General features: G+C 33.7%; 1 pseudogene; it reads right to left on the bottom strand.

Moving 5' to 3' along the window:
* Positions 1 to 2,343: 2,343 nt before the first annotated feature.
* LOC119188404 lies at positions 2,344 to 22,834 on the bottom strand (annotated as a pseudogene).
* Between the last annotated feature and the right edge of the window lie 3,792 nt (positions 22,835 to 26,626).

Below are 26,626 nucleotides of genomic sequence, written 5' to 3' on the forward strand. Positions count from 1 at the left end.
TTTTCATGTTCAACACATTTCATAAAACTAAAAGTTGTACAATTCTGTATTGATAAAACTTAATAATAAGTTTTAATAATATAAAATGCATTATTAAAAGCTATGTTATTTGTTTCAGACCATTCGAGAGGACCATAACACTTCACAAGGACTCGCTTGGACATGTCGGTTTCCACTTTAAAGATGGCAAAATTGTAGGGTTGGTTAAAGATTCGTCTGCAGCTCGAAATGGATTGCTAACAGACCATCAGTTGTTGGAAATAAACACTATTAATGTAGTGGGTATGAAAGATAAGGAAATATCGAAAGTGATTGACAACAGCCCTTCTGTTGTGAACATCACAATTATTCCACACTATATATACCACCACATGATAAGCAAGTGAGTAATTTATGATTCAGGGATATTCTGCTTCGAATAATAAATAAATGTGTAATTTTTATTTGTCATCATACCAATTTGCGTAAATGTTATTAATTATAATCACGTCAATTATGACGTATCATAATTATTATTCAATATATAATAATGAGTTTTATTTGAATGAGGGTTTTAAATATAGACAATTTGCAAGTATGATGGGTCTGTTAATTAGTATTTTATTTTAAATTTAAATACTTTCCCATTTTATTTACAAAACTTTTCCATTCCACAGGATGTCCTCTTCACTCTTTAAGGATTTGGATGCACACACGTGTGTAAAGAAAAATGAATATTGTTCGAAAAACTAAAGATTTTTACGTAATTTGAGATTCAAATATTTTTACATCCCACGAATTCTTATTATTATATTCACTATTACTTTATATCATAAATTATGGCACTGTAAACCTTTAATCTACATTATATTGAAATAAATGTTAATATTGGTACTATCCATATATTTAAAGAAAGAGGTCTGCAAAGATATTTTATGCTTACGGTTACAATTACATATATGGCTTAATTGAAAAGTAATTAAAACATCCTATTATTTCAGGTCCCTTTCTTTATGTATGGGTCATACATTATCTGTTAGTGTCAGAGTTAAATTTTGTTAAAATTATTTTTTAAGTTAGCAATACAGTAGTCAGTAAGGCTGTGAAAATATTGAGCCAACAATCAAATCCAGGACAGTAGGAACATGATGCGTGTGATAAATTAATATTTGAATGTGTTGTCACGGGTGCTAAAACAAGTTTAGATGGTCATTGGTTGATTAAGTGTCATGGAAGGTGTTAATGTTAAATGCGAAATGATGTATGTGATAAGTAAAAGTTTTAGTGTGTGCTAAGTTTTTGTGCAAATTTTGAGATTGTAATTATATACCAAAAATGTTTTTATAAGTATTAATGTAGCACTCACTTTCCCGCACAGCATTTAAAATGACAAATTTATTACCGAATTGTCCTACATTCCCTTATTATTTTACAAATCCATATTTACATTTATGAGTAGCTATCTAGTGAAATGCCGAACATTACAATGTCTGGAATACTCTACTTTGAGCAGAAAATTATGGTTATTACATAGATTCGCGTTTAAAATTCATCTATTACATAGTTTATATTCATCGCACGGAACATGACTGGGACGATTAGAGCCTCACCAGGAATATAAAAATCGCCATTTTTGGTAAAATTGGGACTAGTTTCGGCAAACTTCATATTAAAAATAAAAAGTAAAATTGGCGACTACGAAACAGGTTATTTGTTTTCCTTGTCAGGATATTGCTATCGGTACCAGTACATGTTCTATATAAATACATCGTTTTAGATAATCTGTATATTTCAGACACAATATTGATTATCAGTAACAAATATTACTAGAAATGTAATATTGAAAACGACAATTTTCGAAACTATTCAATGTGTCTCTGGGTAATTATACAAAAAAAAATATATATATTATCATTATTGTTATAAATGTTAGTGTATGTTGCCATAGACTTAGGTTATTAGTTATTTGAAATATTCATGGCTATTTTAAGGGTGACATCTTGTTTTTTATTAAATGAGAAAACAAATAATATTGCGAATTCTTAAATGCCACACAGAATATATTTTTTTATACTTTTATGTGAATCTTTTGAATATATCTACATTATCTTAAATAAATATCTACTTTGACAGATAAATTAGTTTTATTATTGCTTATAATTACACTATGTAATATAGTCCAGTCCACACGATCATTTTTTTCCAATACAGCACCTTTGTATTTCAAGTTGTTTAAATACGCAAAATACACCTTATGATAATAACAATCGATGTCGACTACTTAGGGACAATCCACAGTACACACTTCCTGGTTTGCATTTACACAGGTATTTATATAAAGGAGAGTCAAATGAGTAACACGGATACAATCAAATTACATTTATTTTATTACTTGGTCAGTAAACTATATCCAATGGATTCTGGAAGGTCCAGTTCGGTTTGAGTATGATTTCAGGGCACGACCATGACTTTGGTATAAAAAAGCTATCGCTTTCGGAGGGTGGACAGTTNTGCGAGCGAAATATTCCATCGGATATAAACTCCACAAAATACCTGGAAATAAAAATGGTTTAGAGTATTGGCTGTGCCTATACGATCAAGGAAAAAATCGATAAAAAATATCTAGTTATGTAGTTCGTTGGTATACCTATTGTCGACCATAACTAAGATTTTTGTCACACTATGTTTAGTGAATAAGCATAAATATATAATGGCGTTCTAGAAAATTTTCATAATTCTCGCTGAGCGACAAGATCTATCAATGACAATACTCGCTCACCTATGCTCGCTTAGCGGTCTGAACACTCGCCGAGAGACTCCACGCCGTCATTCTCTACTAGTGTTCGTTATAGTCAATTACTCGTAAATTGGTCATCACGCTTGTAGGTTCACTCGCTATAGACTACCGACGAAAAGATCGGAACTATACACTCTCTTTGATGCTCGTTAACTCGTGTCTAATTTTTAGCATTCTCGCAGCTCGTTCATTGTCGGCGGTGAGACAAGTGCCTAATGCAATGTTAATGCTTGTTAAATCCACTTCCTGCCCTTATCTCTAATCCCGTTCGAATGTAGAGTCAACATAACACATTTATTTACTCTTGACGTAGAAAGAATTTGGGCTAGTTTTTACGAACGCCGTTGGTTTAACAAAAATTGCTTCTGATTTCTCTAATCCTGGATTAAAGATGTTGGAAAAGTGTTTCCCGATCTGGGAATTGAACCCAGGACTTTTCAGTCTCATATACTACCAGTAACTAAACAGAGGAGGCAATATTAATTGTTACCAACTATTGAACAATGACATTATTTTTTAGAATTTAATAAGGGACTCACCGTTACCAAAAAAGAAAGACAACCACATAAATAAGTTAAATACATTGGGAAACCGTCGCCCGTTAGTGGACGTTAGTGGTAACATTAGGACTCCTAACACTCCGAACTCCGTCATAAGCACAGGATAGAAGAAGCCAAATGAAAGGGCCAGTACCACTTCATGCGCCAGCGCTGAAACCTGTAAAATGATTGTTCATTTTTTAATAATTTTATGGACTAATTAACTAAAACTTACAAATTTAGATATAAAATAAGGTATTACAGGCATGCCATACTAAATCCGGATTGAGACGGATTTTAAAAATAGATTTGTAATGAACAAATATATACTTATATCACATGTCTCCTTAATTAGTTTATGTTGTAGGTATGTATAACATGGACTAGCCCGGGGGGGACGAATTACGTATCAAATAGCGGAACCTCGCGCCTCCCCAACCTATGTGAGTCACAATTTTTATAATGTTAAATATAAAGCCTACTTCATTCATTAAAAAAAACATGGACTAGCCATAATACCAATACACAATACCTCATGCACTGATGTACGTTGGTACTTATCTACAGCAGTAGCTAACTATTCCTTAGATACATACATACATCTATAAAGTAGGGATATGGCGAAATGATAGTCTATAGATGTTGATCGTTAGATTATATGTTATTACAAAAATAAAGATAATCTTGTCTAGATAAGCCTTTCTTAGTTAAAATAGTTATCTTTGACGGTTCGTAAAACCTTAAGATCTGCATAAATAAAAATGTTGACTTCAACTTTCTCTTTACTTAATAGGTGTTTGTTAAGTTTTGCTTATAAACTCAAAGTACATATTGATTCGATGGGCACTTGGGATCAATCGAAACCCTTGGGTGTTCAATGCCGAGAAGTTTGTTTATGTGCCCCAAGTTTTGTTGTAAGAGCTTTTGTTAAATATTTATTTGCGATGTGATGAGACTCCAAACCATTTGGCACTAATTTGGCAAACTTGTATTGGGCGGTTAGCATTCATTGAAACAATGTGTCGTATACAAAGTTCTTAGAAGATTTGTAGCCATAATAAACTTTGCAATTGCTAAATTTGTTAACGAGTGGTGAAACTGCGAATAGTGTAATGTACTACAGGTAGGTACTGAATAACTTTATTTATAATTATGTACCTACTACGCACTTAATGTTATTATTTGGAAACCTACTAATTGGTTTTTTGTAATGATTTCCTAAATAAAGCTGAATAGAAAAACCCTCTAAGAAGTCGCAGTTTAATAACAGTATAATCATCTATTGAACTATGAAGATACCGTAATTTGTAGGGTTCGATATTTAGGTTATTTTATTTGTGCCAGTTTTCCCATTCTATGGGTCAACACATGGGTGTAAAATGGGGCTTAAAGTGAGGATAAGAGGCACGAGTGTGTAAGTGTATGTAAGCATATGGTTGGGAGTACTTATTGAATTTTCAAGGATTTGAATCTTTAAAATCACTTACGAAAATACAATGAATGTCGAAAAAAGCGCGCCCAGTACGAGGAGCTAGCGGCTTGTAGAGATGGTCCGCAGCCAGGAATATACTACGCGGTTCCAAGCGCGGTAATAGCGTGAGGTTGTCCACCAGTCCTGAAATTAATTATTACCCCATAATGCATGATTATAATGGTTATGCGTACATTTTGTGATTGCAAGAGCCTCTACAGCTTGCTCGATCGATCTATTCAGGAGATAACTACCTAATGCCACTAGATCCTACTATATTTTATATTTGTACCTAGTAGAGGGAGGTCCGTGCCCAGAAATATATTATATAATATTATACAGGTATAGTCCTTAGCGTTTCTAAATAACAAGGATTATTTTTATTTTGATTACAGAAAAGTTATAAACTACATGGTTGCCTAATCTATACGTTGGAGATGGAATCAAATGTCACGCAGAGGTCTGTGTTACAATGGATTGTCCGATAACCATTAGATTTTTTCTAACAAACATATATCCAACTAAAACATACATTTACGAAGAATTTGTAACCCGAATTAAAAGATTTGCCAATGGTACCGAATAATGAGCTTATCAGTGAAACGGGATCATTGAGCCGCATCAGGGTGAAAAAGTATTACCAGAAAGACAAATTGATCTATCTAAATCTTCGTTTTCGTGAAGAATGTGTTGTTGTTACTTATTTTTCTGTAGGCATAAGAGTTGTTTTACTTTGAAATTAATGTCGTTTCTTTATACCCCTTGTCTTATTTACCCAGTTTTACAGTAGCCTATTGTAGCATATTCTGTTTAGCTTTTGTTCGTGGCTTCACCCGCGTAAAGAGCTTTTCCGGGAAGAAAGTTCTGCTATATATTTTTTCGGGATAAAATGTAGCTTATGTCCCAGGGTCTTAAATAATATCCATACCAAATTTTATATAAATCTGTTTGGTAGTTTTTGAGTATATCGCGTTCGGAGAGACAGATATACGCGACGGGCTATTCTTTTTTATATTAAATTGTAAGGATGTATTTTAGTATAGGAGCGTTGGTATAATACAGGATCACGAGGCAAACACCTTGATCCAATATTACTGTTAACCTGTCACTAAAAATTATGAAATGGTGCATAAAAAATAGTGCTTCAGGTTTTGTTGTTCATATTAGTAAATGTTGTCGGATTTAGTAGTAATTTTGAATTGTCTTGTGATCCAGTATTAGCGTTAAATGCATTAAATAGGCAAGTAATTATATTATGTATTGCCGTCTTCATACCTCGTAGAAAAGCCTGTCTCCAAACCGAAGAATTTCGGCGAATGCATTAAGCCAGGCCTGCAGCACGCAGTAGAATCCGCACAAAAGGAGAGCACTCCTGGGAGCACGCATGCGAACATACCTCGCACCACTGTGCCTGCTTCAACCTAAAATCAAACTTATTCCTGAGGAAATATATTAGGTGTATATACGCATGTTTTTTTTTTTAACTGGGAAAACCAATGTCACAGAAAATTTTAGCATAGACATTTTTTTATCAAGTTGCTCAGATATTTTTTCTTCTCATATAGTGAAATGATTTTTACATAAAACTAGGGCGATACGCATTATTTTTTTTTATCAATATGAATCATTTTTATGGACATCTCACATTTGACCAAAAAATGACCATGCCAAAATTGTCTGTAACATATAATTACCTACTTAGGTACGCTGCCACTTAAGTATAAGTGGGTACCTACGCCAAGAAGGCGATTTGTGGATGCAATTTCAATAAATAACAATAGTTAGTAGTACTTATCTTATATCTGATAATAAAACTATATTTTACCCGTGATTGTTTCCCATAGTCGGACCAGTAAGGTAGGATGAATCGTTCCCATAAGAAACTATTGTAGAAAATGATGGCTGCCACTTCTATGAAATGGAATAAAACTACGCCCCATCTAGTTTTTTTCGTTCTGAATAGAAAAAGTAAATATATTATTCATCCTTTAGACAGTAAAAGCCTGTTTCACAACTTTAAGTAGCTAAATATATTATGTTAGTTTTCACATAAATGTACAAGCCGACAAAATACAATATTCAAACTCTAATCTATGCTCGCAAATAGATGATATTAAAATGAGTATAATATACTATGTATATTAATAGCTGCTTAACCCATTAAATTGTTTTTCAATTGAGCGACTGCATGTAGCCCTTTGAGAGCGAATTTATAAAGCATAGTAAATTCTATTTTTGTTAATACATTTTTGACAACCTGGACAATAAATACGATAACTGTCGTATGAAGTTTACTTAAAACTTGTGAAACAGTCATTAGTATAAAACTATGCTTTATTACTTATAGGCACGTAGATACTTAAAGTGTTATCTTTAAGCCAAAGTTCTCGGGCATCTGGCCTACATAGCTAGTAGTTGATTAATTAGAATTCGATTTATGTGAAATCTCTACCTGCGTTTAGCTTCACTTCAATTGTGGGACAATTCATTTAGGATCTGACGTATAATCTTCAGAAATTCATTTATTGTCAGGATTGTTTTTCATCATAAATAAAGACTGATAATTATATTATTTTCACAATAATAAAAAAAAGTTAAAAAAAATTATCACCTTGGATATTGATCTCTGTATACCAATGTAGGTGCAAAAATAAAGTAAACGTAATGTTGGAATGAAGGCAGAGGAGGACCCTTTCCAAAGCACCGAGGACCACACGCCACGGCAACTGCGTGGATTTTCATTGCCAACCTAAACTGAAAATAGAAAAATATTTATTGAATTCATAATATATAACTTTGATTATACATCCAGGACGATCTAGAGGTGAGGTAACGTAGCTGGGTTTACCCCGTTTCTTTCTACTCATAAGCTACGGACAAATTATAGTGTGAAGGTGTAGCCAATTTCAATTAAGTATACAATGTAATTCTTCCTATACACCCGGTATACGTATTACGTAGTAATGTACACTTAGGTAGAATGATGAGTTGTTGACAAAGACAATCTAGTTTTGTTGTAATGTATATATTATTCTAACTAGTAATATGTCAATGGTTGAAATTTGACGGTAATTCATTAAATTTTCAAGTTTGAACGTTTTTGAATCATTTCTCTATATGAACTTGTACTCTTTCATGTGGGCAAAGGCGTGAGCAAAAGTATATATTGTATAATGTACAAATATATTTCTATATTCAATGTAATTATGCCAAATTTCACATTCCTTCTCGCGCGCAATGTGATTAAAAAGGAGGACAAAGTTTTTTCATCATGTTCTAATATAATACTTATATGTGTTTTAATTGTGATGATTGGTAACACTGGCATAATGTTGCATCCAATATCGTATCTTTCAGAAAAATAATGGAAGAAAAACTAATTAGGTGATAATAGAGTCCATTAAGGCAAACCTTGGTTTTTGCACAATTTACACAGCTGTGTATGTTATACTTGAGCTAGTAATGTAACAATATATTGTATGTAGTACATTAGAAAAAATTGCCTACCGTATGTACTGTAGATGATATTTTAGGTGTAATTATTTAAATTACCTAGAATTGCATTAAGTAAAATACATTTTAATGAAACATTTTAGATGCAGATAAAATTCTTTTGTGTGTATGATACAAGAAGTAGTATAAAATATATATTGCTAATAACACATCCTATACAAGTATTGTAGGGTACCTATTATTTCATTTTATAACTAGTTACTGATCAAGTTGATAAATTACATCCAATAGTTTTAAAACATCATTGTTACCTTTAAGAGCGAGAAAAAACAATGTATTTGTAATTAAGTCTGAAATTAAAAGTCCTTAAGTATTTTAAGTGTCGCAAGCAACTCAGTTGCAGTTGAAAAATCGTTGAGATTACCAAGCTTTTTAAGAATAGAAAAATTACATTCCTTATTTATATGATGAAATAGTTATACTACTGGCTTGAATATAAATGATGTCAGACTGTCAGCAGACAGCAGATGGCAGTGAATGGCGATCGTTTCGCCGGCAACAGAGCCCGGTAAGTACAGCAACTGCCGTCTGCCCTGTTATTTACTGGCGCCAGCCACCCGCACTGACAAGGGTCTTACCCAGGTGATTTATGTAATATTTTACTTTCAATGCTATTATACCCTTTCTGCTCCTACCTACGTCTAATACTTTGAAAACATTTTTGTGCATTAATTTTAGTAACGTGATATATACAGTTTAGGACAATGTACTCAGTTTGTACTTAAACAAAATATCTAATGCTGTTGTGTCTTTATAAGCTTTGTACGATAATATTATGTTTGAGAACAGCGACATTTTTGATAACCTTTGGGCAGTTACATTAATGTCATCATCGACTCCGTCAAGATTAGTTTAAGGAGGTGCATCTGCACCTACATAATATCAAACTTCATATTTAAATAGCGTTGGTTTTTTAAAAAAGTTTTATCATAAAAAAACTCTGTGGTCGTTAGTTCCCGTTGTTGCAGATATGTTTCGTGACTTATATTTTTTGTGATTTTATTTCTGGGCAGGGGGATGCACGTGTACCTACTTGCACCACCCTTCTGGCGCCCATAAATGTCATAACAAATAACTTCCTAACACACTGGTGATTTTGAATAAGTATCAACTAGGGGGGCGTCTTCGTGGATGAAATAATCTCTATGCAATATATATTTCGTTGGAGCCGGAAAATTAAAAATAAAACTTTTTCAAATAGGCACTTATTCATCCATGACTTGATTGTCTGCTACTTGCATGATTTTAATTTAAATGCAACAATAATATATAATGTAAGTAATATGTATAATAAATAATAATATCCTTCTTTACTACTCAGGGATGAGGTTTTAAGCCACCACGCCAGTGTAGTGCGGATCAGCAGACTTCACATACCTTGAAAATGTCTCAGGTATATAGGTTACCTCACGATGTTTTCCTTCATCGTTAAAACAAGCGATAATTCATAAAGAATACTCAGATAACTTTAGAAAAGTCAGAGGTGTGTGCCCTTGGGTTTTGAACTTGCGGACGTTCGTCACGGCAGTACGTTCCACTCCCAACTAGGCAATCGCCGCTTATAATTATAGGTAATTGTTTATGAATAATGTTAAATAATTCTAAACAGTATGGCATTAGTCACAGGCTTGGTTTCATAAGACTCGTAAATCTAATAATTCTCTACGTATCTAATCATGTTAAGTGGAAAAAACATAAATAACTTTGGATAATTAAAAAAAATATAATATGATTAGATAAACATTAATATTTCTATTATTTATTAGCTTAAACATCATATTTATGCACACTTGCATACATTGGTTATAGATATAAACTTAAAAGTTATACAAGTCTTATTCATGTTGTTAGTCATCAAAAAAATAAATAAAGCCACTTTAAAAATCCTGAGTAACTATTTTAACTCTATAATATTAATATATTATGCGATTAAATAAATCTATGTTGATTACTTTATAGGCAATGATATGGAACGATTTTATTGAGACCATAGGATTTGTAAATGTAATATTAGAAAAGATCTGATTAGTTATGTTTCATTGATAATAAATGTAGATTGTTTCTTCTAGTTTTTATAGATACACACTAATAAAACTTACGTAGCAAGTTATTGTTACAAATTACTTTGGTGTGGAGTCAGGGCACATAAATAGGTAGTTGTAGGAAAGTTAGATGCTCTTAGTGTAACACATAGTTTATTAGAGCGCTTCGAAGTTTCACCCTAATAGCGTCCTTTGATATATCACTGTTGTGCATCAATTTGTGTACCTACACCGTGATATTGATAAGTATGTGTAATTTCAAAGTAAATTTATTAAGCGTTTTACGCTCTTCTTTTAAGAAATTTCTGTATATTTTCTATGTCTTCGTATGTCAAAAGTGTAAAGGTTTTGTCCAATATGATTTATCTAGAGATTGAAGAATTAACACTTAGGTAGATATAAGAATAATAAAAATGACTTACCATTTCACAGGTAACTGTGACAGACGATGCCAGCGCTAGATGTTTTTGGCTTAAATTCCATATTGGCACACCAATTAACGCACCTTCCAAGAAAACTAAGCCACTTATGCCCAATATTACAAAGCCTTGGCTCGCTCCTGAGAATTTAATCAACGATAGTAATTGTGAGCCATTCGAAAATAATTTGAGTAATTATATTTAAACAAGATGCGATAAAGTTTAAATTAGAAATTATTTTAAACTCGTATTCTCAATTTAACTACCTACAAAGAGTGAAATATCTAATTAAAACTTTAAGAAACATTATATAAAACTTTTCGGTAGTAAGTGGTTCGATAAAGTCCTTTGTTTTATATTAAATTAAATACGCAAGCAATTGTTTCACATCGCTTTTTATTCGCCATTCAAAAAGGAACGACCAACTTTGTTCTTTGTCAATCAACAATGTTTCTGACGTACGCTTAAGTGCATGTTTCGTGGTATATCTAAAATTCGGGATCCTCTATACACGAATTTGTTTTATGCATCACTGACTCACCATCAAGTTTAGCTGAAGTGTTTTGTAGAGTCACGTTAAAAAAGGTAACATTTTCGTTAGAACAGCCACAAAGGTTTGTCGAAAAGGCATGCCTTTGTATTGTTTGCGTGGAACGAAATGAAACTTTGCGATGCGGTAAATTGGAAGATGCGATGTAAAGGCACACACGAACAAAAAGAAATTGTACGCTACAGGCAGGATGTAGATATTGCAACTTCACCCAAAACTAAAATGTGTTATTCCTTTCATTCATATTTCCTTTGCGATATTTTATTTCAATTAGCGCAGTAATTGAATTCGAGAAGGGTAGAAATAAGAAATATTAATTAGATAATAATATGTATCTACTTTTCACCTCCTGGTGTGAAATTAAACAAAATATGTTAATAATAATTCATTAAAACGACAATTTATAATGTATGGTTGTCTATTGTCGTTGATGTTTACTAGGTATTCAAATCTTGAAGTACTACTTTTTTTAGGGCAAACCGATTTCCTAGCTTCTTTGAAAATGCTTTAAATGTAATATAATTTTAAGTCGTGTAGTGATATGAGTTAAACCCTTGTATATACGTATTATTATGAGTATAAATATAATTAGAAATATTTATAAAGGAATAGAGGATAATGCAAACAAACTTGTACCCAATCTACCGTCCTAATAAATAACAGTTTCGTTCTCTCAGTTTCATTCAGAATTCAGTTTCATTCTAGATTATATCTTGTAAAGTTATTCAAATACACACAAAAGACTTAATATTGATATTACTATTTATATTTTTTTAATATTAAGTAATGGCAAAATGTTTGCATTGCATATCGTGCTAAGTAAAGCCAAAGAGAATGTTGACAGGCAAGAGATGAAAACATCCACAGGTACGATTATGCCATCTACAATATGAGGCCCTGGCTCAATTTACACGAGAGCAACAGCAGCTAATCTTTAATATATTTTAAAGAGTAAGAACAAGTCAAGACCGAGTTTTTATCAGCGATAGAAACTGCAAGTCTGACTCACGAAGATAAGTTTTGGCTCGGTTCCGACTAAGTCAAGAGTTTGTCGCCTAACTTATTTACGCTTCAGTGGAGCATCATTAAAACAACTAACGTCTATTTACACATTTGTCATGTGCTATGTGTTTGTGATAATATGGGTAAGTTCAATACTTGACCCTTATAATATGATAAATTGTGTTAACGGAAGTGGCCTGGTCGGGGGCGTGTAAATATTTTAGCTTGTTTATTTTGTAAGTTACATAAGCGTTTTTACAAGTACCTATCAAAACGTTATAAAAATTTATATAAATAAAAAATAAATATTGGGTCATTAATTATCGTTTACTAATTCTTTTTAAGCGAAAAATTGAGTTATATACAAAGTAGATATATTAAACGCGCCTGATTTATAACTAACCGCCACTGTATTACTTTTAGACATAAATTATTGAAAGCCGAAACTTACTTGGGTATTTTTCGACGTGTTTTCCAACTGCTGCATATAATTTTAAGGCAGGAAAGAATAATATAGCAATCATAAATTCGAACAGCCATAGCAAAGCCCCTCGACGTATATCGCCAAAGCCATAAGCTATTACACTTAGTCCTACATTTATCCTGAAACAATAGGAATATTGTGTAATTTTTTTGGTAAATTTTATATTATAGACGAAACAAAAGAAAATGTTTTAATATTAAAAGTTATTTTCACACACGGTGGAAAAAGGAAGTGGTAACAAGCAATTATTTCGAAATAAAATATGTACAAAAGTAGTATACATAATTAACTGTATAGAAAAGTACTTATATCATTTTATAACTTTAAAAGTGAGACCGCACTAAGGAGTATCAGGGCCCGCGTCGCTACATTGCAGTTCTGTCGGAAGAATAATTCTTACTTTATGATGTATTATATAAACTTGTAGATGCTAGATCTTTATTATACTGGATGAAAGGATATATTGAACAAACATTTGGAATAACTTCAAATATTTTACTCAAATTCGTTGCAGCAGTTAAGCCAGACACGAATAATTAATAATTTAGTGTCGCTAAATATTAGAATAAAAACTTATGAAAAATATATGGTGGGTTTTTATTTTTTTGCAATTGGTCCGTCGCGTAGATGGAGCTGCCAACAACCATTCGTTTATGGAGTTTCGGAAGTGATGAAACATTTTCAAATAGAATAATTTGCCAGACGCCTGTAATTATTTGGCACAACGCCATTGGGTATCCTAACATTATGGCATATTCAATACTAATACTTAGCAAAATATACTTATGTGGACGTTTGACAGTTAAACCTTTGACAAAATTTTCTTTTAAAGGCATTTTACGTCAAACTATCACACTAGAACGTGCTAGTAAGTATGAAAAAGAAGGTATTTGAGCGAAAATAATAAATGGTTACCGTGTTTATAAACGTGTCAGGATCAACTGTTCTGCAGGGTAAGGTTGCGTTTTACGTTCACGAAGAAACAGACAATATTATTTAGGATTAGAAAAAAAATACAAAGATTATACGATTTATTATACGTTCCATTAAACACATAATATGTTCTATACGACTATGTACTTAGATGTCCCTGTAGGCTGTAAATATTTATACAATATATTTAAATTAAATCAATTATATTTATCAGTCAATTATAGATTGTTAGTATAAAGTTTCGTACAAAGACAAGGGATTTTGCAGAAATAAATTTCTAAAGTAATTTCCGTATGAAATTTAGTATCACTACATAGTATAAAATATAAAAATAAAATTTATTAAGTGGAGTATTATTAAAAATTAAATAAATAATTAATTTACAAAAAAGCAAGGAAGGGTATAGATTTTTATAACTTTAACCTTATTTATATATGTTACGTTCCATTTGTGCGTTTCTCCTAGTGAACCGATTCTGACAAATGAGGTGTCTAAGTATTGGCTATAGGCAAAATTTTTCACACCCTTTTTTAATATTAAACTTTTTTTTAATAAATACACTATATTACTTATAATATCTTCATTTTTATGTGTCTGTGTATTTTTGGTTTATGTTAATTAAGATAAGCGGTATTAACTACCAATCTAATTGCGGCCTTAGAACCATAGTAACATATCTTTCTAGAATCAAATTGTATGTGTAGAGTGTAGACTCAGTTTTATTATTACCAACTTCTATTCTTATGATTTAAATTGTTATTTTAAAATAAAAAGAACAAAAAGAGTATAATACCGTTGATAGATAATACCGTTGTTGTAATTGGTATAGAAAGATATAAAAATCTATACATAGGTATTATAAAATAAAACAAAGTCCCCATTTCTGTCTGTCTGTATGTTATCTATTTTATCAAAATATACAGAACGGAATTTTATGAAATTTGGTAAGGAGATAGTTAAAGACTCTGAAAAGGCTATAGGCTAATTTCTATTACGGGTAAATATGTAGCGGGACTTTTTATTCTGGAAAACTACTACACGCGGGCGCAGTCGCGAGAAAAAGCTAGTAGTTTATAAAAATAAGTAGAAAACCATCGAGAATGGCGATATGGATGGCTCTGAGTATTATGCCATAAGCTTTTGTGTACTCAAATCCAGAAACAAAACATTAATATAATTATATTTTGTCGGAATGGTCGATGAATCCCGATGAAAGGTAATATCTATCATCTTCAATATTAAAACAATACCTATAAATGGAGATATGTAATTTGTATACTTACTTTCCTCTTTCCACAAGGTCGTAGATTACCGTGTCGAAAAACAACATGAGCAGTATGACAACAAATATGTGGTAAATAGCCCTTATATGCAGGGAGTTTTCTATGAGGACTGTGAGAGGCGATTCTCGAATTGAAAATTCTGGGTCTATTTTTTTTTCAATGTGTACGGCATCTTCACTTTTTGCTTTCCCGTTGTAGTTCTCCTTACCACGATAGCGCATGCTGTCTAATGACGTCATTGTGGTTCTGAAAATTTACGTATATAATTTTAAAATCTGATAAGTAAATTGTGTTTAGTTTGGCATGACCCTAGCATAACGTATTTTTTTTCTTTTGTTCAATTATTTAAACTAACAATTTCTTGGAAGTGCACGTTTTTTTGCCCGCGGTTTTATTTTGTTGACATGAGAATAAAGTTTTAAGTACTTAGGCAACGTTGTATTAATTCTTGTTTTTTCTGGAAAGGTCGCCGCTCGGTTAAAAACCTAAAACACTGTACTATCATTGACGAGGTACTTAGAGACTAAAGGAACCGATATTTTTGGGAGGCCACGGAGGACATAGCGCGGTCATATTAAATATTATAATAATATAATAATATCAGCCCTGTATTATATACTTGCCCACTGCTGAGCACGGGCCTCCTCTACTACTGAGAGGGATTAGGCCTTAATCCACCACGCTGGCCTAGAGACTTTCCCGCCCTCACACCCACCACTACAACTCCTGTAAGCCAGGATCAGCAGTGGCACGCATTTTGTGACACCGAGCAGTGAAGCTCGGCGAGTCTCAGGGAAAACTAAAAATATGTCATTATCCCGCAACGAAATTAATCAAATAGAAAAAAATAGGGAGGAGTTGGAAATATTAATTGTCCACTTCCCTCCAGAGCAATGCGGGTGACAAAATCATGATGTAAGGAGGCGATTTAACCTCAAGGATAGGGACGTTTACAACTAGATAAGCTAGTTATAAAGCACCACGGATAAAATTAAATGAAAGGGTCCTATCACATGAGCTGTTAGATTTGATTACAATAGGCATGGCAAAAACGCCGGAAAGCACGGAAATTCCGTCTAGTCTCAACAAGGTCCATGTAGTATACAACCCCAGATGTTATTTGCATACTGTTTAACATGATGTTGCGCTCTTCATGCCAGAGACCACACTCCCAAAGTACGTGATGAGCAGATTGTTCAACCTCGTAACCAGGTGTAGAGCATGGGCACGCAGGAGAATCAACCAGCCTAAATGAGAACAGTTTACCCTTAAAATTACCATGGCCGGTAAGAAATTGCGATACACAGTAATCTATTTCTAGCCAAGTTTTAATTAGGCGATCGCGAACGTACGGAAAGTATTTATATAAATGACGCCCTTTCGAAGACGAGTCCCACCTACATTGCCATTCATTTAATAACTCGTTGTGTACATCAGTGTGCGTTTTAAATAGTCTATCGATTCTTAAGAGCTCGCGAGACGTAAGAAACTTTTCCATATCCTCTCTGGTTGAGTAATACATAGCGGCGCGACGCTGTACCTCCAAATCGACAGGGAGTACACCCGCGAGGACAGGCAAAGCTTCTGTACTAACAGTTCTATACGCCTTGCACAAGAATATCAACGCCAATCGTTGACTCTGGAGCAGTTTCCTGCGCACAGCACCGATAGTTGCCCTATCGGCCCATACAGGTGATCCGTATGTAATGCAAGCTAAGTAAGTCGCTCCATAGATGATTTTGAGCGTAGTGAAAGACAGTCCCCACGTAGAGGTCGATATCCTTGTCAAGGCGTAAAAGTTACGTTTTGATTTTTCCCCGACGTTTTTTATATGCTCTAGAAAGGAAAAAATTCGTTCTAAAATCAAACCTAAATAACAAGCCGATTCTTTCCTTTTTACAACAATATTATTAAATTTTATTCGCGGCGGTGATTTTAATATACCTTTTAAAAGCAGTTGGAACGTTTTGTGAGGTGCGAATTAGGGGTCGCAAACCGGTATCCCGGATTTCGAAAATACCGGAATACCGGGCCAAATTAAGAACTTCAAAATACCGGTATTGATTTTACAAATACCGGGATTTTCGGTATTTTATTTTAATAAAATTCAGTACAAAATTTATGTATAATTATTAATTTTTCGTGTTTTAAATCGCAACAATTTAAACTGCTTGCAATTTCATTTATCCGTATAGGCGTATATTCTATAAAGAGCGAGCTAAATACATGGCTTATGGCTATATTGCTACTTTTGTTTTGTTCTAAGCATAGCGGTGTTAACTGTTAATTGTTATTTTAATGGAACTTATAAGAAATATTTTTTGTTTTTTAAAGTCTATCCTCATTATTCATAGACGTTATTCATCTAAAGACGGAGCATTGCTGTGATTACAAGTCTGTTTCTTAGTGCTGACGGCATGGCAGCCTTCGCAGTGCGTAGACGTAGGGTCGTTGGGATTGGCTAATATTGTGATACAACTTGAATTCTAGTTGGCTGTCAGATTACCAAAGCTGAACAACAGCCCAGGATCTAGGGGGGGCAAGCCAGGGCTCGTGTCCCGGGCGGCGAATTTAGAGGGCGGCAAATTCAAACTTGGCAGACGAATACACATCTCATCATTAACGCAACTTTGACTTCTGAGACATCCAGTATATAACACACATAAATTATTATCCGCGAGGCGCGAAATGATGATGATGATGACAAAAGTAAAAATATAGGTGGTTGGGGGCGGCATTATCCAGATTTTGCCCCGCCTTCAAAAAATTCAAGATCCAGGACAGCTGAACAAAGCAAGCAAGCTGTCAGATAAACAAAGCTGAGAAACATAACAGGGGAAATATATGTAAAATACAACCTGTTTAAAAGCCTTGAGCTGCCTACAATAATGGCCTGGTATTTCATGGCAATTTCGCGGGGTTTACCGAAAGGCCGAAATTGTCCTTATTTCCCCTTACTACAGCTGCGGACACACAAGTGACTTGCTCCTGAGAATAAATTTACAAGTCATCAGCATACAGATGCTACGCACATTGAAGATTTTGTGCTAAGAGGTTTATGAAGATAGAGAACAATAATGGGGAGATTATGCCGCCTTGATGGACGCCACAGTCTGTATCACGCCAGCTAGACGAAGAATCGTCTAGGCGCACCAACTGTACCGTGGGCGTGATCATAAGGTGGGAGAGATTTGCAAGAAGAATGTCGTGACTGACTGTATTGAAGGCGTTGGAAAAATCAATCAAAGCCAAAACAGTGACATTGGAATCCAATATGCCCGCCCTAATATCGCCAGTCACTTTGAGGAGTGCAGTAATAGTGCTATGGCCAGGCCTGAAGCCAGACTGGAGTGGGCACAGTAGGTTATTTCGGTGCACATGCTCAGACAGTTGCTTATGAGCACAGGCCTCGCGCACTTTGGAGAGAAAAGCAAGAATGGATATGGGGCGGAAACGCTTAGCAAGTGATGGGTTAAGGATTTTAGGAAGAGGGATAGCAATAGCTCTCCGCCACAAAGACGGAAAGATACCAGTGCTGAGGGAGGCGTTAATGTGACATGATTGGTAGAAGTTGGTCCAGGATAAGGATTATCATGCGACGGCTGATGCTGTCACAGCCAGTGGCATTGGATTTAATGGACAGGATAACTTTTTTAATTTCACCCAACGGCACAGAAGAAATATGAAAAGTATTAATGTTAGGCTTGGATAGACCCGCTAAGAAATCCAGGGTACGACGCCTAGTTTGGTGATCAATCATGGTAACAGATGTGAAATCTTTATTAATGTCATCCAAACCAATAGTCGCACCGTTGAGATCTATGTTTTAACTTTGCCAATACCCAGAGTTCCGAGGAATCTCCAGATACTGGCTGGCGAGGAAGAAGAAATATTACTGAGAATATGTCGACGTTTAGCATTACGTACCATCTGGTTACACCGATTCCTTGCAGCCTTAAAAAGGCACCAGTTCTCCTCCGAACGATCCGAAAAGCCCGATCCCTCCGTCACATCGCCATCCTAACTCCATGTGTAATTCATGGTGCAGGAGGACGTTTTAATTTAAATTTCTTTAAAGGGGCATGGGTATCAAAGAGTGCAGTGACAGCGCGGTTAAAAATTGCGACTTTATCGTCAATAGAGGTGGCTGCCAATAGGTGATCCTAGTTAAAGTTAGCAGCATCTCCTTTCAGCTTATCCGCATCAATGCGACCAAAACTACGCAAGTGCAATATCTTAGAGGGGAACTTGGGAGGTTTTAGGGCGTAAGACATGTAGATGAGATCATGGTGAGAGAAGCCAGGAGCGGGAAATTGACCGTGGGAGAAAATAGGGGAAGGAGCAGAGGTGAGGATAATGTCAAGCCAAGTGTCGTGACCATCCGTATTATGGTGGGTGGCTTGCAGTTGTAGAACATACGGTTTAGCAGAATCAAGGACAGTAAGGAGTTTACAAGATCCATGATGATCCACCCATGATGATGTGATGAGCATATTCTGATCTTATAGATTCCAGAACTGTTTCCAGACTAGAGAAGTAATCAAGAGATGGGGGACAGTAAATAACACCTAGTAAGGTATTCACTCTCTTGACCCAAACCTCAAGAAACAGAAAATTCGCATAAGCAGAATAAGAAGCAGAGGAAGAAGAGGAAGATATTACAGTTTTATATTTCAGGTCGCTACGTAAATATATAGCGACTCCGTCCCCTCTCCTGTCAACTCGATCATTTCTAATCAAAATGAAACCAGGGTGGAGGTAAAGGGTAGAAGGAAGGTGAGGTTTGAGCCAGCTCTCAGAAATCAGAACGGCATGAACGTTGGCTTACGAAAATAATCTCTTTTCATTCAGCCTTTAACTAACCACTAAGCTGTCATTAAAATTTGACATTTAATTACTAACTTAAATGTATATATCCTATTTTTCTATCATATCATCAGTATTTGAAGAAATATCATCATATCGATAATATTTCTTCAAATACCGGAAATACCGAAAATACCGGTATACCGGAATTTATTTTAGGTCAATACCGAAAATACCGGTTTTGAAAAATAGTCCGGTATTGCGACCCCTAGTGCGAATGTAAGGCGATTTCTTTCACCCCATTCAGATATTAATTGTAAACACGTATCCGCCAAACTTTCAAGCCCCGATCTACTATTAGATTCTATTAGTAAGAGGCCGTCATCCGCATATCCGGTTAAAGTGCATCCTACAGGTAAGGGAATTGAAAGAAAATCATCGAAGCTCAAATTCCATAAATAAGGACCTACAACTGAGCCTTGTGGACATCCCATACTCAGCGACTTCGACACGCTGGCCTAGTGCGGATTGGTAGACTTCACACACCTTCGAAATTCCAATAGAGAACTTCTCAGATGTGTAGGTTTCCTCACGATGTATTCCTTCACCGTTAAAGCGCACGATAAATTTACAAATAATACACACATGATTTTTAGAAAAGTCAGAGGTGTGTGCCCTTGGGATTTGAACCTACGGACATTCGTCTCGGCAGTCCGTTCCACACCCAACTAGGCTATCGCCGCTATAACCATTATTGAATATTATGATGTCACTATATTATGCACGTACTTTGGGAGGTCGCGTACCACTCACATCGCCTTATAGAAAAGATGCTATATAGGAATCTGTCTGAATTTGCGCATGTCCTGCCGTGGGCATTGAATTGTTCCATTACACTAGTCTTTGATGGCTTTTAAATTTTCACAATGAGCCGCTTGATGATCCACTTTTCCATAGATTTGAGACGCTGCACTGGCGTATTATATTTGAAATGTCCTAAGTTCTACCGCGAGTATAGCCATAACTAACGCGTTGATTTCTATAAACGGCGACTTCACGAGACGCCTAGCATAAAATGTGTATGTACAATACACATTACGTACGTACGTTAGGTATGTACTGTATATAGTTAGAGTATTCTCGAGTATTAAAGCCTTTACTACGAAATTATAGGCTGTGCACTTACTTTTTGGATAAATATAACTATTATGCAGTTATTAAATAACACTTTTAGAATATTTAAGTATATAGGTACTTAATTACATTTCGTTTAAAAATTTTGACAATTTAATGTTAGATCAATTTAAAGTTTTAAGGTCGAATTCAGAGGTGTGTGCCTTGGGATTTGAACAAGCGAACATTCGTCTCGGTGAACCGTTACCTACTAACTAGGCTATCCGCCATTTTCAATAAACGATCGCATTCGCATTTGTCGACTTATCTCAAAAATTTACTGATCAGAATATTTTTTTTCCTGACTTGCTTATAAATGAGTTATTTCGATTAGTTCATTCACGGAATCGGATTGCAAATTGTAATTGGGATCGTTAACTGAAAACGACTATATATCATGCACCACATGATGTTACAAAACAAAATATGCAGTAAGTAATGCACAATAATTCAAGATGAATAAATATTTAGAAATATTAATATAATAAAATAGCCAATAGGTATTTTACAAAACTTCACGTGTAATTTGGAGATATATTGAGTCATTATTTATCATTAATTCAATGAACAATCAGTATATCCAATTTATCAAGCTTTTCTTTATCTAAGTATACCGCAGGTGGTTTTAACCCTAAACAGGTAGGTGCGACTTCTAGAAACAATAAAATTAATTCTATTAATATTTTTTTTTATACCTCCACTAACTTCGATTTAATTACCTATAATTTAAATATTGTTAAAATAAGATTGATACGATTATTCGAATTAAAGTTAGAATAACAAGTACATGAATAAACTTGATATTGAATTTTTAAATTTACACACCACACAAATTTTCTAACGCACGTAAATAACCAAATTTAGATTCAAATTAAATTATAAATATTTTCCACGCCATCCACACAACTACTTCTTGATGCACTTCACAATAATGTCGCTCCATTTAAAATTTTAGTACCAACTTAAAAAAAAAATAAGTAATTGAAGGTTGAACGTAAACCTTTTATAAATAAAATCTTGTTGCATGATGGTTAACAAGGCCAATTTATTATTAAGAGCAGATAAGATTTTTGCAATAACAATAATATTTATACCATCTTAAACATTGTTGTCTATCATATGTGTAATTTTTATATTTAAGTAGGTAGTTACCTACTTTAATATAAAAATAGTTATACTTTCTTATATTTGGTGATCTATTTGTATGTTGGTATCTAGCAATTTATTAATTAATATTTATAATTTAAGTGAAATGCTAACTAATTATATTTTATAAATATTGTATGTTTTTATCGAATCGTTCCAATCATGAGTTTTCAATCTCAATATACCGACATAATATAGAAAAACAAACAAGTCACAATAGGTTGATAAAAAATCATACAATCAATTATATCACATTGCCAGTATGCAGTATTTAATTCAGTATTATTACCACCTTTGATATTAAGTCGTAGGGAAGTAGGCAAAAATTGTAATCTGGCTTGATAGCCGATATATAAATATCTGCATAAAATAAAATTGTTACGAGGAGTTTTAAAAATTGTTTAGCAAGCTGTCCTTAAAAAAAAAGGAAATAATGGACATTAAAACCAAAATAATTTACTTACCTGTAATAATTACACCAAACAACAATGTCGTAATATTTTCTCACAAAACAAAAGGCAAATTTACCCACATTTAAAATGTAATAATAAGTGTAAAAATAAAAGTATAGATAAATTATTAGGACAAAGCCATTGTCATAATTATTTGAGCACTAGTTTAAACGCAACAACAAATTCCACCCCCCTACTTATCGATAATAAAATCGAACTCCGACTGAACAACAGATACAAACATACACATTACATTGTAAACTATCTAACTAACCTTTCACATGAGATAAATTCAGAACCAAACAACACACACTTCAGACAACACTATTTGTTCCACGTTATGTTAGATTATAATAACATCCGTACCAACATGTTTGCTCATTTTATACAATAATTTCTATTGTATTAAGTTTGTCGAATCCTACTTGGATGTTAAATAAAAAATAACAACCGAAACGATCAATGCTTTCATAAATAGTGTTTTACTTTATAAACCTTATCAATAATGGGTATGAAATTATTTTTATCTGTGTAGACTGAGATAGATTAAATAAATCCTAATACGGTTATCTGTTTAGAATGATAGGTAAGGATGAAGCAATAAGGATTTGACACAATTGGTATCCAATAAGCGACGTCTTTCTTACTTCCTTTACCTTCCGCCATTGTTTGTCTTCTTAGCTCTAATGACATGTTAGGTTACAAATGCATAGCACTTTTTATTATTAAAAATAATAAAGTATTTTCTCAATATTTTTCTAATACAAATTTTATTCGTCATTACTTCTAGCTATGGTTTCCCAACCTTTGTATCTCAAGATCCTATCCTGTCCAAATAACTTGATATTGGTTAAATGCAACTAAACTGCTAAGTCACAAGGCAAAAAACTATAGTGGTGATGTATAAAAAAACAATAATACTGTATTATTAAACTGTCAAAGATTTCTTTATATTTCAAAGAAAAGTAGCGGCATAAGACATGGCGTGTTAAGTGATGATGGGTAATTATCATGAAGATAAAATATATTAGAAAGCTATGGACTTTTGAGACGAGATTTTGTCGTCAGTTTTCTTTAATTTTAATTTATTTAATAATAAATCTGAAGAAAAATAGAAAGCCACACATGACCGATGCTCACATTTAGATTGCGTCAAGAGGGCATAATCATAATACGTCTGGAAGCGAACATGATAGAAAATTATTGTAAGATCCAGATATGTGAAAAAGTGTAAAAATTCGTAAGAAATTTGTTGGCCAGTTTTATGAAAAATTTTGACCAGCCATAGCGTCATTCTCTTACCTTTAGGAATTGTGTTGTAATAGGTTCGATATCAGAAAACGAACATTGGAGCGTAATAGATATGTTAGAACTCACACTGAATATAAAATAAAAGAAGTTTATTATTTTAACCGGAGTGCCATTTGGTTTGGATATGCAACCTTAACTAGAGCGACTTTTATTGACCTAGTTATAACTATAGCAATTATTAAGCTTAGTTTAAATGATGGTAATGCGAGTTGTAGACCGAAAACAAAACTAAATTATTTTAATTTACCTCGCATTTCTAATATATTATTTCATACTTGTGTACAGACCGCAGACTATGTATAGCCTGAGCTAAGCTATATATATTGTACAGCCATTCGAGCTAAGCTAAATTAATTTAAAAATTGGTCGGCAACCAGCACGCGGCTAAAGTAAAGAGGTTACCTGTTTACAGTATAAATACCAAAGACATTAAACTATATAATTAGTTATAAGCGCAAAATTTTTGTATGAGAATCTTCTAATGTCCGTTTTATATAATCTTAGAACTATTTGATAAATACAAAAGTTAGCGTAGACGTTTCCATGTTTTTTTGTATTAAAGTAAAATTTTAAAGACAAGTAGATCATATCGAGGATACTTTTAAATACGTGGGATTTTTACAAGTATAAGGGATTTTACACTCCATTTACAGGCGGACCTGGGTACAACGCCTTTTGAAAATGTAAAGTATAATTGAGTTAATAACGTTGTAGTACGTACTGAGGTTCACAATAACAATGAGTCCTTGATGAAATAAATGTCGTGACTTAAATAAAAATAGGAACTTCTATGTACAATTATAATTACGTAGGTAGGTAATTATAATGGTTGCTATAAGGGCATGAGGCTTGTTATTATGAAACATTATTTTTCTACTTAACCTAAGTATCGTGATAAACCCCCTTTCCCTTTTTGATTGTTTACTGTCAAATTCGCCTGTTTATGTTTCATAAGAAATATGTTCATTACATGGTGGAGATAAGGGTGAATTTCCTATATTAAGTTTCTAAAACTGCCGCCAGATAATTGCCGTAAGTAATTTATTCAACTCCCTATTTGTTTTACACGGATATTTTTTCAGAAGTAGGTAACCCAAGTTACATTCTCAGCCACCCTCAATAAAATGTAATAAAATGTTATGTATGGTACCCGATATAATACGAACCTATTTTAAATTTTAAAATCTAAACTAAATTTGACTCCATTTTTAATTTGTTTTGATGATCGTAGTAGGTTCATCGAATGAACCTGTGCTAGAATTCCCTACAATTCGTGTTGTGTCACGAACAAAACCTACAAAAATGTGCTTGAATACACCGTTGCTTTTTATACATTAACTAGCTTTTGCTCACGCCTTCGCCCACGTGAAGGAGTTTTCCAGGATAAAAGTCCCGCTATATATTTTCTTGGGATAGAAAGTAGCATATAAACTTTCCAAGGTCTTAAACTATCTCAATACCAAAATTCATAAAAATCCGGTAAGTAGGTTTTGAGAAAATCGATAACATACAGACAGACAGAAAGGGGACCTTGTTTTATTTATTCATCAGTAAAATAATTAATGTTACCTTTAATGGAATCAATCAAGTACGATTAGGCCTTACGCACCTAATGTGCCGTACCATACAGAGCAAGCCCGATTCTTAAACATTTTTTTATACTAAGGACGAGAGTGTAAATCGTCCCCAAATATCTCAATTGAGTATCTAGTATTAATGTTGGTGAAATAGAAATAGCATTTAAAAGCAATTTGAAGTAGTTTATTTGAAGTAAATAGCTAATAAACAACGTGTATAGTATAACATGGTACCACCATTTTACCTTATCTAAATATGGCAAAACAATTTTTTATTTGTACGTGTTAAAAATATTAACAAACCCACTTAAAAGGTTAATGAGTTTTGTAGCTGCTTAAAATGAAGCACGTCTGCAAGTTATGACTTTATTAAACTTAGTAGATGTATTACGATTTCTTCAAATAAATATTATTATAATATTGCAAGTACTTACTCGTTTTTGCTGGTTACCGTCTACATGTACGCTATTAGCAATATTTAAATGTACTTAATATTTTAAATACACAGATCGAGTATAGATTAGTGATGTAACGAATATTCGCATTCGCGAATATCAATATCAGAAAAAAAAATTGAGGATAATAGTAGACTGCCTCGGTGGCATAGTTCTACTGCATGTGCGGTACTGCAGCACCCTAAGGTCCTGGGTTCGAATCCCGGATCGGGCAAAGTGATATTTGGGTTTTTCTGCTCAGTATCAGCCCGGAGTGTGAAATTTGTGCCCGACACGGCGATAGGCTCGCCCCTGTCACACTATTAGACGGAACACACTTGGCGAAAAGTGGGTGCCCTGGTTGCGCCTCTGCATACCCCTCCCGAGATAATATTCGTAATACTGTGTGTGTGTAATAGTAGGTTAATAAAATCAAAATCTAAACTAAAACAATATTCTTCTACAATAAACTATAGATATAATCTAAACAAACAAACAAAAAATTATAGACTCTCAAAGAAAAATACCTCTCTTTCTTAAAACATACCAATTAATTAACTATTTTTACCATGTTTTTAAGTTAGTAATTAAACTTGAGTAGAGGAATATTAAACTTTAAAAATAAACAAAAATTATTTCGTTTACTTTAATAAAGCTTAAAAATGTAATTCTCATTAGAACTTGTAACACATTAGCAACTAAGAAATTAAAAGCA

The sequence above is a fragment of the Manduca sexta genome, chromosome 17 (assembly GCF_014839805.1).
Source record: "Manduca sexta isolate Smith_Timp_Sample1 chromosome 17, JHU_Msex_v1.0, whole genome shotgun sequence".
NCBI lineage: Eukaryota > Metazoa > Arthropoda > Insecta > Lepidoptera > Sphingidae > Manduca > Manduca sexta.